This window comes from Fukomys damarensis, unplaced genomic scaffold, assembly GCF_012274545.1.
Source record: "Fukomys damarensis isolate Sample0158 unplaced genomic scaffold, DMR_v1.0_HiC HiC_scaffold_10, whole genome shotgun sequence".
Lineage (NCBI taxonomy): Eukaryota > Metazoa > Chordata > Mammalia > Rodentia > Bathyergidae > Fukomys > Fukomys damarensis.
Window position 1 is genome coordinate 28,846,766 of NW_022900922.1, and position 16,256 is coordinate 28,863,021.

The following is a 16,256-nucleotide window of genomic DNA, read 5'->3' on the forward strand; positions in this document are numbered from 1 at the left end:
GAAAAAAAAAAAAAAAAAAAAAAAAAAAAAAAAAAAAAAAGAATGATATACTTAGAAGGTGAGAATCAGAAACTCTAGTGTAGAACCTATTTGAGAATCTGAACGAGATCGCACAATAGCTGAAGAGTGAATCTCCCTGAGACATTATGTCAGAATATGCAGGCATTCTCTATTAACCACATGAACCATTTTCTCAAAATTTGGACCAAGGAAATATTAAGCATGTAAATAAATACAAGGACTGTCTTTTCTTTTATATCATCTACTTTAAAGAGGATTGTGAACACTGATTCAAAGTCACCCATAAATAAGCTAGACATACTCACCTCCCACAACCCCACCTACACTGAATTGTGCTCTAGGTTAGAAATCAACAACGGAAGAAGTGGGGAGGTGAAGACTGTCAGGTGCTTTACTGAAATCAAACTGTGTGTCTATTTGAAAAGCTCTCTCTCCCCCTCTCTCCACTCCACAAGTCCTCCTCCACTAATTTACTCTAATCCCTTATTTTATTCCAAAGTGAAAAGCACTTCTGGCAGATTATTGTATCAACAAAGGAGGGAGCTCCATTGTGCTGGGAGCCAGATCCACACCTTGGTCCACCCTGAATCAAAACTCAACCAGGATTTCACCCAGTCTCGACATGTTCCCACGCCAGCCACTTGTTCCTTCAGGGTACACAGCCAATGCCAGGTATCTTCAGCTAATGTCAGATGTTCAAACTTTTATTGGTGTGCCCAGAAAACTTCTCTCATCCTGCTCCTATTTTAATCAATAATCCTAAACTTATCTTCTCTATCCCTTCATTCTTTTGCAAAGCATTCCTTCAAATTACATACCAAGCCCAGCTAAATTACCTGACCGTAGGGTTTTCCCCAGCATTATTTGTGTATGAAATCACCATAAGCATACTTATAGGCCCAAGGCAATTAGGTGGACCCGTGGCAGTTGGAACAATGGTCTGTGGAGGCATTTGCCCAAGTTCATTCCGAAGTTTCACTTGAAATCCTGGAGCTGCCAGTTCCAGCCCACTGGTTCTGTGTCCTTCCTCTCTCCACTCCAATTCCCAGAGTATCTCATCCCGTGGATCCCGCGGGCACATTGAGGTGGCTCACCCTTGTCATAGCTCTGTTTCATCCTGACCATTTTGTGGTACATCCTTCCCCTTTGGACCCCTCCTTAGCCCTCAGCATTTTACCCTCTGGAAGTCTGGTTCTGCTGCCCAGAGACTTGCAGAAATTGGGAACCTTGTTCTCAACTACACCCTCCTCTGGATTTCCCCTGGTGACATATAACACCCTGTGCAATTCTCAAGGTGAATCTATTCCTTCCCCCCACACACTTTGCTCCTTACCCCAGCACTGGGCAGCTGTCCTGTGGCCCGTGTGAACTTTCAGTATCTCTTCCCCACCTCATCAGTTTTACATTCCTGCCTACCTCTCCATACTTATGCATTGGTATCTGTCCTCTTCTCATTGCTCATGATCATCACTATCATTTGGAACTTAAACCCTGTGACCCAGGTGGGCCATGCATACCAGGGTGGCCAGTGTGAGCAGCCAGGTCAGGTAAGAAATTCCACACTTACGATGCTGCAGTGTGTGACCTCTATCTTTCTATTTGCCTATGAAAGCCAACTTTGTTTAGTCCGGCCAAGTCTCCTCCACGTGTTACAGGGTGACAATCATGTGCTTCTCTTATTATATCACTTTTAGCAGCTTGAAAATAGCTGCCTCTCTCTTTGAGTTATCCCCCCAAAGTAAATTTCAAAAAGTACTGTATCCCAGCTACTCAAAAGGCTGAGGAAAGAGGATGGTAAGTTCAAGACCAACTAGGGAAAATCAGGCAGACTCTGTCTCCATATAAAATTTTAAAAGGCTGGGAATATAGTTCAGTGTAGAGTGGCCAAGGGTTCACGTGCTAGTACTGAAAAGAAAAGCTACTTTTAGTGTATCTGGAGTATAGCTGCTCCTTGATTTATAATGGAGTTATGTACTGGTAAACCCACTCTAAGTTGAAAGTACTGTAAGTTTAAAAACATCTAGTATACTTAATCTGTCATACTTCACAGGTTAACCTAGTCTGTGTCAGACATGCTCAGCACACTTCCATTCATCAGTAGTTGGGTGATATCATCAAACGCCAAGACTCTTATAATGTCGCCTTCGTAGCTCCTGTACTCGCTGAGCACAGCGTGCTGCATGGTTAGTTGACCATCCTCATGGACACATGGCTGTCACAGGGGCTGCAGCTCACTGCTGTCCAGCATGCCAAGCAGGGATCAGAGCAAATATCATCATGGCAGGAAAAGATTCAAGTGCAAAATTCCAAGTATGGTTTCTACCAAGTGCCTACTGCTCTTGTACCATCGTAAAATCAAAACTCTTGAAGTTGACCTCCCATGAGTCAAGAACTCTCTGTACTCCACAATCTACTGACAACTCCCAGCTATGTGCGTTAGAACACACAAGTCACGCTTTTTCACGAAAGCACCATCACCGTGCATGTGGGTCTGAAAACATCTCTGGCCATTTTCCATAAGAAATTTCTGCAAGGAAGCCATAGGGTCAAAGTCTTTGAATGTTTATAACTTCTGCCACATAAGGGCAGCTTGCTTTGTAGAGTGGCTGCCGTAATTCACATTCCACTTGCAGGGTTTGAGTATCTCGCCACACCCTTTCTCTCTATAATCATTTCAACAAATCTTTGCAGAGCGACCAGCCCAGATTGGAGACAAGGATGATGGGACAGTGGTCTAAGTCCAGGAAAGGAGTTACTAGCTTGCCTGATATGATAAAGGTTTTTTTTTTTAAGTTTGATAAAAGCAATTAGTGCTATAAAAAAGTAAACGCAATAAGAAATTTCAGAGGAACAAGGGACAAAAAGCCATAAAAGACATATAATCATAAAACACTACTGGGCCTTATTTATATGGTCACAATAATGCAATGATTTAAAAGTGATATAGTTATCTGGGTAGGAGGGGAAAGAGAGGAGGCTGCGTGAGAGCTGACGTTACATTGGTTACTGCGGAACCTGAGGTACGAAACCAAAAAGCACTTTAAGCAAGTGAATCATTCAGAGAAGGGAACATAACTATGAGAAGCAGCAAAGTCGGATAGTAGCACTGATAGAATGGAGAAGGCAGGAACCTTACTTTTCTTAAAATGAGCTCTCTTTAATCAAGAGCACTCTTATTTTGGTTTTTAAAAGGCACCAGTATTCTAAAATATAGAATTCAGGCCCTATCCGTTTTTGCAGATTTGTATTACTTGAGTATTATTTTTCACAAATCTATCACAACCTTCTGATATTTCTTTTCTCATCTGTCAATGTTCTTTATTTACCAAGAGATATTACTGGTTTCGTTACTGATTTGTAAAAGTTTTTTATATACTTGTTTGTCATATTTACTAAGAAATATTTTACCCAATTGACTGCTTTGTCATTTGTTTCTGGCATGGGACAAAGTATAGTGAAGTGTGTCAGCCTTTAGCTTGCTGTAGAAAAAAGCCCAAATTAGTTAAACATTCACCAGTATTTTCTTTATTTCTAAAGGCTTAATGTTTTTCTCTTGTTTAAAAATGTATCTTAATATCTTATGTATTTTACTTAAACAATAAACACTTACATACAGCATACTGTATTCCAGCCTCTATGATAAGCTCTCATCATATGATAATTCAGTGAATGAAATACGAGAGGGGAAAATCTCTTGTTTCTCCCCAAAGAGCAAATTTCCTTATATTTATAATAAAGTCTGTCTCTTCTCCACACCTTTCACATTTCTATTTGCTTCAGATATACCTTTATATTTTTTTCAGTAAAGTCACAGGATTGCACTTAATGCTACTTTTTAATATAGTTTATATCTGAGAGAATAACTTTTTCCCATCATTTTAATTTTAAGAAATTCTTAGCCATTTTTACCTGCTTCCTCTTTTAGATGATCCTTGGACATTTTTTGTTAAGCTCCAGAATAAATTCCATTGTAATTCTGACTGGGAATTTGTTGCATCTACAAATTAATTGAGACATATTTACATCTTTACAATGCTAATGTGTCTCACTAGTCAATTTTCTGTCTCTCTAATTACACAAATCTTCCTAAAATCCTAAGCTGCTAAAGTTTTAGTTTGCTAATGAGCTCTCATTAACTCTAAGAATATATCAGTTGATGCTCATACTAACATTATATTCGTGTCATCTATAAATAGTGATAATTTTATCTCCTTGCCTTTAGGAATTATGCCCTATTTCTATGATTTTATGCAGTAGCCCTACTAGGTAGAAGGGTAGGGATGCTAACTACACATTTGGAAGAAATACAGTGAAAGACCCATGTTAAAAAGTATTATTTAACCAAAACCATATGTTATCAACATAGAATATCACCAGTAGGAATATAAAATTAATCTAAATCATTAATTATAATTATCATACAGACAGTACTGAACTCACCATGTTTCAACTTACTGTTGTTTGGCTTCACAATAACACAAAAGCAATACGCATTCAGCAGGAACTGTGCTTGGGATCTTGGATGTGGATGTTTTTCTGGGCTGGAGATGTGACCCATTCCTCTCTCTGGATACTGGGAAGGGGCAGGACCAAAGCTCCCCGTCAACCCTGAGGTCATGACGGGGAACAACTTCCCAGTGTTTTGGGGCCGGGGTGTTCCCTGAGTGAGGTGTGCTGACAGCACTTTCAGTTAACCATGTATTCCACCTATGATAGGTTTATCGGAATGTAAGTCCTTTGTTAACCAAAGGGCACCTCTACAAGTTTATCATTTTTAGTAGTCTCATTTTTAAAATTTGACAGTATGACGGAGGACTGGTAATTCTTCAGACCTCTTGGTCACAATATGCTTGCACATTCGTGACAGTATATGAATGCTCAGTTTCAATGTTGTGGGGAGGAGTTTAGCTCTGCCAGGATAGGCCCTGCCGATGAAAATGCTGCCAGCAAGCTCTCCTTCCTCTCTACAGTACCAAAGAAGGGAAAGGCATTTTGTTTCTTTGCTTGTTTATTTGTTGTTTTTCTGTTCTTGTGATTAAACCTTAGCCTTCACACTGAGCTACATCCCCAGACCATTTTTCATTTGTTTCTTTATTTTTTGAGTCAGGGTCTTGCTGAGTTACTAAACTACCAGGACTGGGCTTAAATTTACAACCCTCCTACTTCAGCCTCTCCGAGCGCTGGGATTACAGACCTGTGTCTCTTAAGCTCCCATCTTTGAAGATGTGGCCACTTACAGTGACGCAGTTTCAACCAAGATAAACTCACTGTCTACAGGTGTGTGCATTGCAGCAACAAAATGCTTTCTGAAAGCTTTCAGGATAGCAATTAAGATTTGATTTCTAACACTTTTCACGTTCAAAATGTCTTTATCATTTCATGAAAACATACTCTCAAACTTTGGATCTAGAAACGCTGCAGTAGAATGCAATCAGTTTTGAGGAAACCCGAGGAATCTCTGATTTTTCTCTCTGCAGTTCAGCTTTCACTTCCTGTATAGTAATTGTAGCCTTTTTTCCTAGAACAGAATGATAGAAGTGTTTTCATAGCAAGAATCATGTAAGAAATGTTAACACTCTTAAGACTCATCAATTTCATTATTTCTTCAACAGGTTCCAAGTAGTTCCAAACCAGTTTCTCTAGGAAAAAAAATGTTAGTGAGTAATACATCCTGCTAGACAAATACTTCTAGTGAGTAGTACTGAGCCTTTATTTTGTTCAGTAAGCCTAGCTGCTTTCTCACCTTTTTAAGACATTTCAAACCAGGCATAAAAGCTCTCATGGTTTAACTTCAATCAAAGAATAAGAATTAAAGAGTCCTGTGATCTTTCCCGGGTAGGTTAATTTTGTTAGCTTGGGCACCAAAAAGCAAATCCACCACGATGTCAAACTTAAAAGGATGTCTAGTAGGTTCTGCTTGTCCCAGTGACTAATATATAAGACACAGAATACATTTAATGCAAGTACATTAGTCAACTTTCTATATCTGTAGCAAGGATCTGAGATGGTCCACTTATAAAGAGAAAAGGTTACAGCTGGGCATGGTGGTAACTGCCTGTAATCCTAGCACTCTGGAAGCTGAGGCAGGAGGATTGCCATGGGTTTGAGGCCAGCCTGGCCTACATAGTGAGTTCTAGGCTAGCATGGGCTGTATAGGGAGACCTTATCTCAAAAAAACAGAGGGGTGGGGAGAGAGACAGGGAGAGAAGGTTTATTTTGGCCCAGGGTTTGGAGGTTCTGGTCGATGGTAACTTGGTCTTGCTGCTTTCAGGCCTGTGGCCAGAGAGTTCATCATGGCAGGGAGCATGTGGCAAAAGAAACATTCATCTCATGGTGGCCACAAAATGACAGGGAGAAACGAGAGTGGGTTCCATAATCCTCCCCAAGGACATGGTCACAGTGATCTGAGACCTCCCACCAGGCTTCACCACGCAGTTTCCAGCATTAACCTGGCTCCAGGGGCGGTGCACCAGGCCTTTAAAATATGGGCCTGTGTGGGACATTTCAACTCTAGCAACCAGATGCTTTTAATACATCAATAACTCTTTTAGGGCTGGGGGTGGAACCCAGGGCCTCGCTCATGCTGAGCACATACTCTGCCACTGAGATATACCTGGAGTCCTGAATAACTCTGTGTGCATATGAATTCAGGAAATATCTTTCAGTAATATGTACAGAAAAAAGAAACATTGTATGTGGGATTCATAGATGGTGAAAATCTGAATAATCATTCATCTTTAACTGCTGACAGCCTTTTCCAATTTGTAGTTATCATTTCAGCAAGACTTTCAGAAAATATGTAGCCTATGATGAGTCATAGATATGAAAAATTATCTTTGTAGTGTATTCTTGTTAAATCTGTTGTTTTGAAGTTAGCAACATCATATTAGAATCATCAAATGTATTTTTTTTTCAAATAGCAAATATTTCTTGGCACATTTTATGCATAATGATAACATTCCTCATAGGGAATTTGCACCTGTACATGGAACATCTGTCCCCTTTTTCCCATTTTTCCACTCTCCTCTCAAGGCACCTCCCCTCCCTATGCACAAAAGCTTTGTTTCCAATTTTTTCTTTCTGTGTTCACTTTTTTTTCTTGTCCCTTCCTTCCTTTCTCTCTTCTTCCTCCCATGTTTCCACACCCATTTGAACATTTTCTTCCCACTTCCCAATTTCTATTACATGTTTTACTCCTTATTTCCACTTTCAATTTCCTACACAGAGAAACAATGTGGTTTTTAAACATATGTGTCCAATTTATTTCACTTAAGTGTATGGTCTCAAGGTCCTCCCATTTAGCTATAAATGTCTCAAGCTTATCCTTCTTTATGGCAGAGTAATACTCCGTTGTATAAAAAACAACATCTTTTTTTATCCATTCATTGGTTGAGGGCATTTGGGCTGTTTCCAAGATTTAGCTATTACAAAGTGTGCTGCTATAAACATGGGTGTGCATATATCACTGTGGTATGATGCTTTTAAATCTTTCAGGAAGATGCCAAGAAAAGGAATGGCTGGGTCAAATGGAAACTCTAGTTTTAGATTTTTGAAAATCTCTATGTTGATGTCCACGGTGGTTGCACAGTCTATACTCTCACCGACAGTGGAGAAGGGTTCCTTTTTCCCCACAGCCCATCCAGCATTTCTTGTTGGTTTTCCTGATAGCAGCCCTTCTTTCTATAGTGAGATAGAATCTTAGCATTGTCTAAATTTGCATCTCACAAAAAGCCAGTGATGTGGAACACTTTTTTAAAAATTTGCCATTTCTAATTCTTCATCTAAGAAATGTCTTTTCATTTCAAATGCTCATTTTTACATTGCATCTTTAGATTTGGGGTGTCTAATTTTTTTAGTTCATTATATATTCTAGATTCTTTATTATTCTAGTCTTTTGCTTGATGAATAGCTGGTAAAAATTTTTTCCCATTCTCTTCACTCTGTTGATGGATTCTCTTGCTATGCAAAAGGGTTTCAATAAGATGAGGTCCCAGTTGTTCATTCGTCGTAGTATTTCCCCTGTGGTCTGGGCCTTGTTCATGAAGTCTCTGCCTACTTCTATGTCCTCAACCATTGTACCTCTTCTCTCGTCTAGCAGATTTAGTATTTCTGTCCTAATATTTAGATCTTTGATCCATTTTGATTTTAGGTTAATGCATGGTGAAAGAAATGGGACTGGTTTCTTTGGCATATGGTGACAGGACCCCCAAAGTTGGACCCCACCCAAGCTGATCTGCTACACAAGTCCACAGGAGCACAGAGAAAACAAAAAGCCAGCAGCCACCCTCCTTCTCTCACCACTGCCATGTTTATCAGCCAGGCCCAGGTCCGTCACCCATGGGACTCTAAAATTTTGTGACCCCCCCACCTAAAATGCCCCATATATAACCTTGAGCACCCTTTTCTCAGTGCTTAGACTTTGCTTGCCTTGATGGCCTCAAACATGCATCTGTCTGACCTTACATATGGAAAGTCAGGTATTTTTTATTTTTTGTTTTTTCTGCACTGAGGATCTAACTCAGGAGCTAGGGCTTGAGAGATTGGCATGGCATCACTGAGCTAAATCCCCAGCCCTGGAAAGTTAGTTTTTCCAGCACCATTTATTAAGGGGCTATCTTTCTTCCAGTGAAGGTCTTTGGCTCCTCTGTCAAAGATAAGGTAGCTGAGCATGTCTGGAGTTGTTTCTGAATCTTCTAGTCTGTTCCATTGATCCTCTCATCTGTTCTTTTGCCAGTACCACAGTGTTTTGTTTGTTGGTTGATTGTTATGGGAATGGAACTCGTGACCTTGCACTTGCATGGCAGGAACGGCGCCACTGAGCTGAATTCCTGGCCCAGTACCACGCTGTTTTTAATCACAGTAGCTTTGTAGTATAATTTTAGGTCAGGAGATTATGATGTATCTGCCTTGCCTTTGTTACCCAGAATTGCCTTTGCTACTCTACTTCTCTTCTGGATCCAAATGAATTTTAGGATTGCTTTTTCTAATGCTGTGAGATATGCTGTTAGAATTTTGATTAGGATTGAGTTGTCTGTATAACAATCTTGGAAGTATGGCCATTTTGCTACATTGGTTCTTCCTATCCAAGAATAAGGGATACCTTTTCATTTTGTGACATCCCATTCAATCTCCTTTTTCAGAGTACTGTAGGTTTCAATGTAGAGGTCTTTTACTCCCTTTGTTAGATTGCTTCCTAGGTTTTTCATTTCAGTGGATTTAGCAGGTATTTTTAATGAACAGAGCTAGATGTGGTAGCCATATGACTGTCATCCTCAACACTCTGGAGGCTGAGGCAAGGGGACCCCAAGTTCATAACCAACCTGGACAACTTAGTGAGAAACCATCTTGTCTCAAAGCAGGGGAACAGTTACCATCAGCAGGCTGGGGGCAGATGCTGTTGTCCAGCTCTCGAGATGGGGCTCATGCATACTCAGCGGCCTTGCAGGGACCAGGCTGAAGTTCAGGTCGGGTGGAGGGGAGGCTGCCCCAGTCTATATTTCTCCCCTGGGAGGTAGAATATGTCAAGCTGACTCAGTCACCAAGGCTCCTCACACCAGGCCACCAAGTTGCTCTCCAAATGTATTTTTTGGTCCTCATTTTTCTCTTATATTCTTTGTGCATTCTCTGCATTACCTCACTACAACTTACTGAGATTTTTGTTGTACATAATTTAACATGTCATTCCTCATGAAATCTCCAGTGGTGGTACCATCCTGTTTATAACACATCTTCACAGAATATGAAAATTCCAGAATGGTATTAAAATAATTTATGAGCAATATAATTTGTTTTTTTTCTCATTGGATCCATCGATTTAGTATGCTAACTTGTTTCTCTCATTAAATTATTCTTGAATTTCAGAAATAACCACATCTGGATGTGCCTGGCTGACTTAATAAAGTATATTTATTTATATTTGAATTGTAATTACTTTAAAGATTTCTGAAGCTATGTTCAAAGATAAAATTCAACTTTAAAATTTTGTGTTATTAATTCATTTATTCAAAGCAAAATAATTTCATGTCTATAAAATGAGTTTGATAGTTTTTGCCTTATTCTGTTCCATGGGAAAATTTATGGTAAAGAAATTATCTGCTCCTTGAACGTGGGAAAGCTATAATGCTGTCCAGATCAATATTTTTTTGAGATAATTATTTGAAAACTTTTTCAAAGTCTTCCAGAGTTATTGGTGTTTTCAGAATTCTTAATTATTAAGACATTTCTGGTCATTTATGTTTACCCAGGAAAATCTGCATTTTAAAAGTTTCTGTAGAACATAAGCATAACATCCTTGCTGTTTTCCTTTCTCATACCAAATTTTCATTGTACATGTGCTTTTTCTCTTAATTATATTTGCCACAGACTTATACACATTATTGTGTGCATGTTTCCTTTCAAGTAAATACTTTTTGCTTTCTGATTTATTATTTTGTTTTTACCTTGGGTTGAGTCCTTTTGTTGATTTCCTTTAGCTCATTTTATTTTATTCTCGCCTCTAAATTCTTAGATTAAACTCTTCCTTCATTAAAAGTATTTCTTAGTTAATGATAAAAATTTCTCCTGGGTAGATCGTTGTCCTGGGAGTATGGTCTACAGCTTTATGGGATTTGCAGTCGAGGTTGGATTGCACAACTATCAATAGGTCATGGTAATCATGTGGGAAAGCTCCTCCAATAGCAGAAGCCCAAGGGTGCACTGGAACATTTAAAATAAATCTTAACTGGGTTGAGTAAAGCAGGGAAGAGATATCTAAACTCAGAGTAGGAATTGGCCAGGCAAAGAGAAGGAAGGTGAGGCAAGGAACTCCTGAGGAAAACAGCCCCTGCTAGGACCCAGAGCGGGAAAGAGCCTGACCCAGGATTTGGGGAAGGAACACATTCACTGGCTAAGATGCAAAAAGCAATGAGAGATCAGAGTCTAAATCTAAATCTTTTTTCCTCTAGAAACAGCAATAAAATTTCCACAAGTAAGCACATCTACACATCGACAATGGTAAGAAGGCCAGGAATTTTTGAATAATGTAGGGAGAAAGAATCAAAATGAATCTATCCTGAAGACACCTGCTCTAAATCAATTGTCCTGTAAAACTTCTAGCTATTTTTACAATCAGCAATAGTGAAAAAGACAGAGACCTTGTTATTAGAGTGTCAATTCCCAGGTCAAATCTAATTAAAAAGGAGAAAAAAAAGTAAGCAAATAATAAATAAAACACCAAAAACTAGAATACCACCTTCATCTGACATTGGACATTGCCAAAAAACACCAGAAGTAACACTGTGTTACCTGAATGGTCTCTCTTGAGCACCATTTCCTATTACTGTGAAATTGCTGTCTCTTATGTACTTTTGAGGGACCTGACTCAATCTGAGCAGGTAGGTAGAAGTCCTCTTAAAATTTATTCATTTATTTTTAATTTTGTTTTTGTACTGGGGGTGGAGCTACATCTCCAGTCCTAAATTGCTAGGGCTGGACTCGAACTTGCAATCCTCGTGCCTCAGACTCCCAGAGTATTGACAACATCGGCCTGGACTACCGCAACCAGCAAGCTCTTTCTTCAAGTCAAACACTTTCATAAATTTCAATTTTATCTGTTCGTATTGATCTCTTTCACAGTATACAGTCGCACATTTATATGTATATAGGCATTTATTTGCACATACTCTGGAAAGCACAAAAGCTTGTTTCAGTTGGCGTTGCAGCCCACCTTGACCACTGGGAATTTCCTGTTTCACTCACAGGTGAGCTTCAGTCTTGCATATCTAGGAGAGAGCGAGGAGGAAAATATAAGCAGCCCTAAAATCAGTCCCGAGTGGGCCAGGGCCATGTAATCAGCAGTAGGAGTTTGCTTATCATAAATCTCAACGAAATGAACAATGGCACACCCACATATTTACCAAGCTTTGCAAGGAAGTATTGCAGCTTTCCCAGCTCTTGTCAAGTTTTTCAGTCCCTTTCCTTCACCAAAGGTGTCCAGTCATAGCAGGATGAGTGAAACCATCCTTACCATGTCCTGCTGCACTTGCTCACGACACATGAGCAGCTGTTTACAGAGCCACTGTGTCACTAGACTCGGTGAGCCATGCATTTGACTGGCACTGACCCAATCAACTTCATCTTGTCTCCAAGACAAAGAATCGACCTCCCTTAAATAGGGATTGTCATCTTACATTGCTCAAAGACATTTGCTGCTCCTCTCTGGAGATCTACTTTTCAGAAATCAACCAAAACTAAATACATGTTCATGCCAACCACTTGCTAGTCATTTCTCAATCCTTATAATGCACATCTTCAAAGTGCAAGGTTTTTAATCATTTTAGAAAGGAATTCTTAAGCACTGCTAAATAAACCAAATGAAATGTACACAGTATTTTATTCATAGACAAAATGAATGCTTTGTATTTCAGTTTAGTTCACAGTAACCCAGGCCCTTGCCACACCACATGTGGTCCACAGACCAGTGGCCCTGATTAGAGAAATGTTAGAACTCAGACTCTAAAACCATCCCCCAAATCCACTGGGTTAGAACTGATATCTTAACAAGCTCTGCCAGTGAGTTGTAGGGACATTTTCAAGAAAGAAGGCAATAGATTAAATTTGCCTTGTTAGTATCTAAGCGTTTTCAACTTTGTGCTAAATAATAAGAAGTATAGAACTGATCTTTCAAAAAAAATAAAGGGTGGAAGTTAAACCTGAAATATCAGAATTCAGTCTCCATACTTGATCTGTAATTCATTTTTTCACTCTCTTGAGCAGTCATTTCCCTCTGCATGTAAATTACAGTCCCCCCAGATATACCCAAGTAGCAAAAGCACTGATGAGTGTACAGTCACTCGATTAAAATGAGCTCCAGAGTACTGCTTTAATAAGCTTGATGCAATGGAAAGTCACAGGCCTTCATCATATGGTTGGCAGAAAATTATCACCTCCAGTGTAAAATGGACAAATAAGGCAGAAAATGCATATCGGCTTAGTGCGTGCTAATAAATAACTGTAATCTAAAGCGGGAGGCTCCGGTACTGCGTTCTAGTGTCTTTCCTACCCCAAAGTTGACAGTATTTTTCATCCCAAAGTGTCACACTTCTAAACTGAGACAGTAAAATGAGAAACATCAGGACCAAGAGATAAAAAATGAAAAGGTCAAAAGAATGGGAATTAACTCCAAAGTTTAGCCTCGACATTTACTTTGGCCTCAGATAGTAGAGTTACCAATGGAACCCGTTGTGTGTGCATGAGGGGACCTCCCCATGGCTCCTGGGAGAGGGACTTTTGAGCTGATTGATACTCTTGGCACAGAGGAACAACGTCTTTGCAGTTTCTAGGCAAATCTCTGTGTGAGAAAAAGGCTTTCCACCCAGGCAAGTTCTTTCAAATGCTAAGAAGTGATTGCATCTGGGCCCTGTGTATTCTTGCTGCGTCGCTGACCCTGAGATGTACACTGGGTGCAGAGGTGGGGTGTGGAGCTGAGCATTAATGCCGCCCTCTGCCCACCAGGTGGCTTGGCTGGAGGGCAGAAACACTCCATATGCACCTTCCATTGAAATCCTGTGCCAGCATGGCAAGAGCAAAGGGTGTGACAGAGATAACGCGGAAAAGATAAGGGCATTTTTAAGAGAACAGAACCCTGTGGTTAGGAAGAGTGGGGCGGGAAAAATTTTGCTCTTCTCCGCTCAGGGTGGAAGGAATATGTGTTTCCTTAACGATCTTCCTCTGCCTCTAGGAGGTAAAATATGGGTCACATAAATACCGCATTGTTGTGGCAATTCATTACTCACTGCTGACATGTAGAAAAGATTCTGTTACCTGTGAAAGGCTAGTAAACATGAATATAAGGTTTTTAAACTGCTACTTCAATAGGACAAGGGGATTGTCTTTCTCTTGTCTTGGACTTCCATCCATCTCCCACCCACATTCTCTTCCCCTTTAACACATTCTACCTCAATCTCCAAGTAACAACCAGTCTCACTTCCACTGGGCCAATAGCCAGAGCCTGAGACTATGGCTCCTCCCTGGTTCCAAAGGAAAAGGCAAAATGTGCTTGTGTACTTCAGAATGAGAGCCTCTGGAGGAAGATCCGGGGTGGAAGGCTCTGTAATGCAAGGGTGTTTCTGTAATCTGGAATTCTAAATTTAGCAAGTGGGGTGGCCCAGGTTTCATTTCTTCCATTGTTTTTCCACCTATCAGCAGAAACAGGAACTGGAAAAACTCACTGAAGTCAGGCTTTCCTTGCAGGTTTTCAGTTATTTGGAAACCTCCACACTAGAGATTTTCAAAGTTATATAACTTACTGGAATCTTCTCTTTTATATTAAAATGGAACATATTTGCTGAGGCTGACTGGCCGGGTGACCAAATGATGCTCTTGGTGATAAAGGCATTGAAGGAGGGCTATTCTGGTGCCTTCACCAATATCCCAGTGGTTGTTGGCCAGTCTGGTCATATTCTTCTGTTTCTTCACCTATAAAATGGACATGATATCAAGTCCTATGCAGACATATATAGAGGTATTAAAATAACAAAATATATGATAAATAGGGGGAAAGCAAGCTGCTGAAAACACATTCAAAGTGGGTTTTGTACTTATTTATTATAATTATTCCCACTCTTAACTTCTGGAATATTTTCAAGGGTAGACTGTTTTAAAAGATGCCTTGATACTTCTTTTTTTACAACCAATAGTTACTGGTAAGATATTTCTTCTGCACTGACCTACAACTCAGTTATCACCAACCTTTGTAAGATTTTGCTCTTGATTTATTTGTTCCTGGGGCAGGGGATGGAGGGAATAGGGGATGCAGAAATTAAGTAAAGGAATACATTGTCGTGTCTGTCATCATCCAGGTGATGGTAATGAGACTTCTAATTTAATATTAAAATATTCTATGTTAACAAATCTCAAAGGTGCAGTCAATAGTCTCCTGGGTTATCGTGGTCCTTATGCAAATCTAGAGATCAAGACTATTTTAAAATAACATATTAAAATGTTGTTTGCCTTTTTGCTCTGTGCTGATTTATGTAATAATTGTGCAACAGTAGGAGATGGTAAAATAGCTGTGTCCCCACTACCCATCAAGGCAAGGACTCAAAGTGTCAGTGATAGTCACTGTGTGCTCTCAGTGAAATAGGAAAAATGATTAACTTTAGCAAAACCATCACTTGCTGACATATATTTTTTCAGTCTTCTATAGATACAATGCACCTGTTGTATACTTAGCAAGAATACAATTGTTTTGCATTCAAATAGAAATGGCCTAGTTTCCCCATTGGATATTATGTTTTCTTAACAAGACAACTGGCAGCAAATTATTGCTATTTAGAGTCAGCTACTTGACAGACTTTTTTTTTTCTTGAGATTGAGTAAAGTCAGCTTGCTACTTAAGAAAAATGACAGACATTATTTGTTGCTAATGGTAAAATTTGAACTTTCAAGCATAACTTAGAATTTTGGAAAACTTGCATGAATGAATGTAAACTTAGCAGTTTCCCAATGCTTTAAAGAATTTTCTTCTGAGATCAATGATACTAAAAATATTATTTAAGCTGGGTATTTAGCTCAGTGGTTCTGGTGCCTGCCTCGCATATGCAAGGACCCGAGTTCAATCACTGGTACCAAAAAATAATAATAACGATAATTAATAAATATATATATGTGTGTATATATATATATATACACACAATTATTTTCAAAATTTGTATAACCAATATTTGGAATACCCAATATTCGTTCTGTGTATCCATGCTTTCCAAATGATCAATGCATTATATGACAAAATAATAATATTAGTGCAAAAGATCCATTAAAAAGTATAATTGATTTCATTAAAATCTTGTTATTTTGTTTAATGTGCTGTGTACTACCATTTAAACAAATACATATTTTAATATTTTAATTTTATTTTCAAATGTAGTAAATATAACCCACATAAACAAAGCACTGTGTGATTTTCAAATACTTTTAAGAGTATAAGGGAATTCTAAGATGAAAATCTTTCAGACCCAAAGGCCCAGTATATATTTTGTAAAGGGATAACATTCCTAACATAATAGGGAGCATTAAGTAGCTGAATGCTTTCTTATTAAGAGAGAACAAAATGATATCCTTATAGATTAGTTTCTATCTGGCAAAAGCCTTTGTAAAGAGATTTACAAAGACCTTTGTAAAGACCTATATTCAACTGAGGATGTTATATTACAGTGAACTGGATCTGAATTATTATATTCATTTGCTTAACAAATAAG

General features: G+C 39.0%; 1 protein-coding gene across 1 annotated transcript in view; it reads right to left on the reverse strand.

The window, feature by feature from the left end:
* Edn1 (endothelin 1) overlaps window positions 1–16,256 on the reverse strand; it is a 60,438-nt gene that overhangs the window by 25,881 nt on the left and 18,301 nt on the right. The window contains exons 6-9 of the mRNA XM_010622871.2: window positions 14,307–14,475; window positions 11,682–11,780; window positions 5,413–5,539; window positions 3,931–4,018 (exon numbers count right to left, since the gene is read on the reverse strand). The gene's annotated coding sequence lies outside the window, so the exon portion shown is untranslated. The remainder of the gene's footprint in view (window positions 1–3,930; window positions 4,019–5,412; window positions 5,540–11,681; window positions 11,781–14,306; window positions 14,476–16,256) is intronic.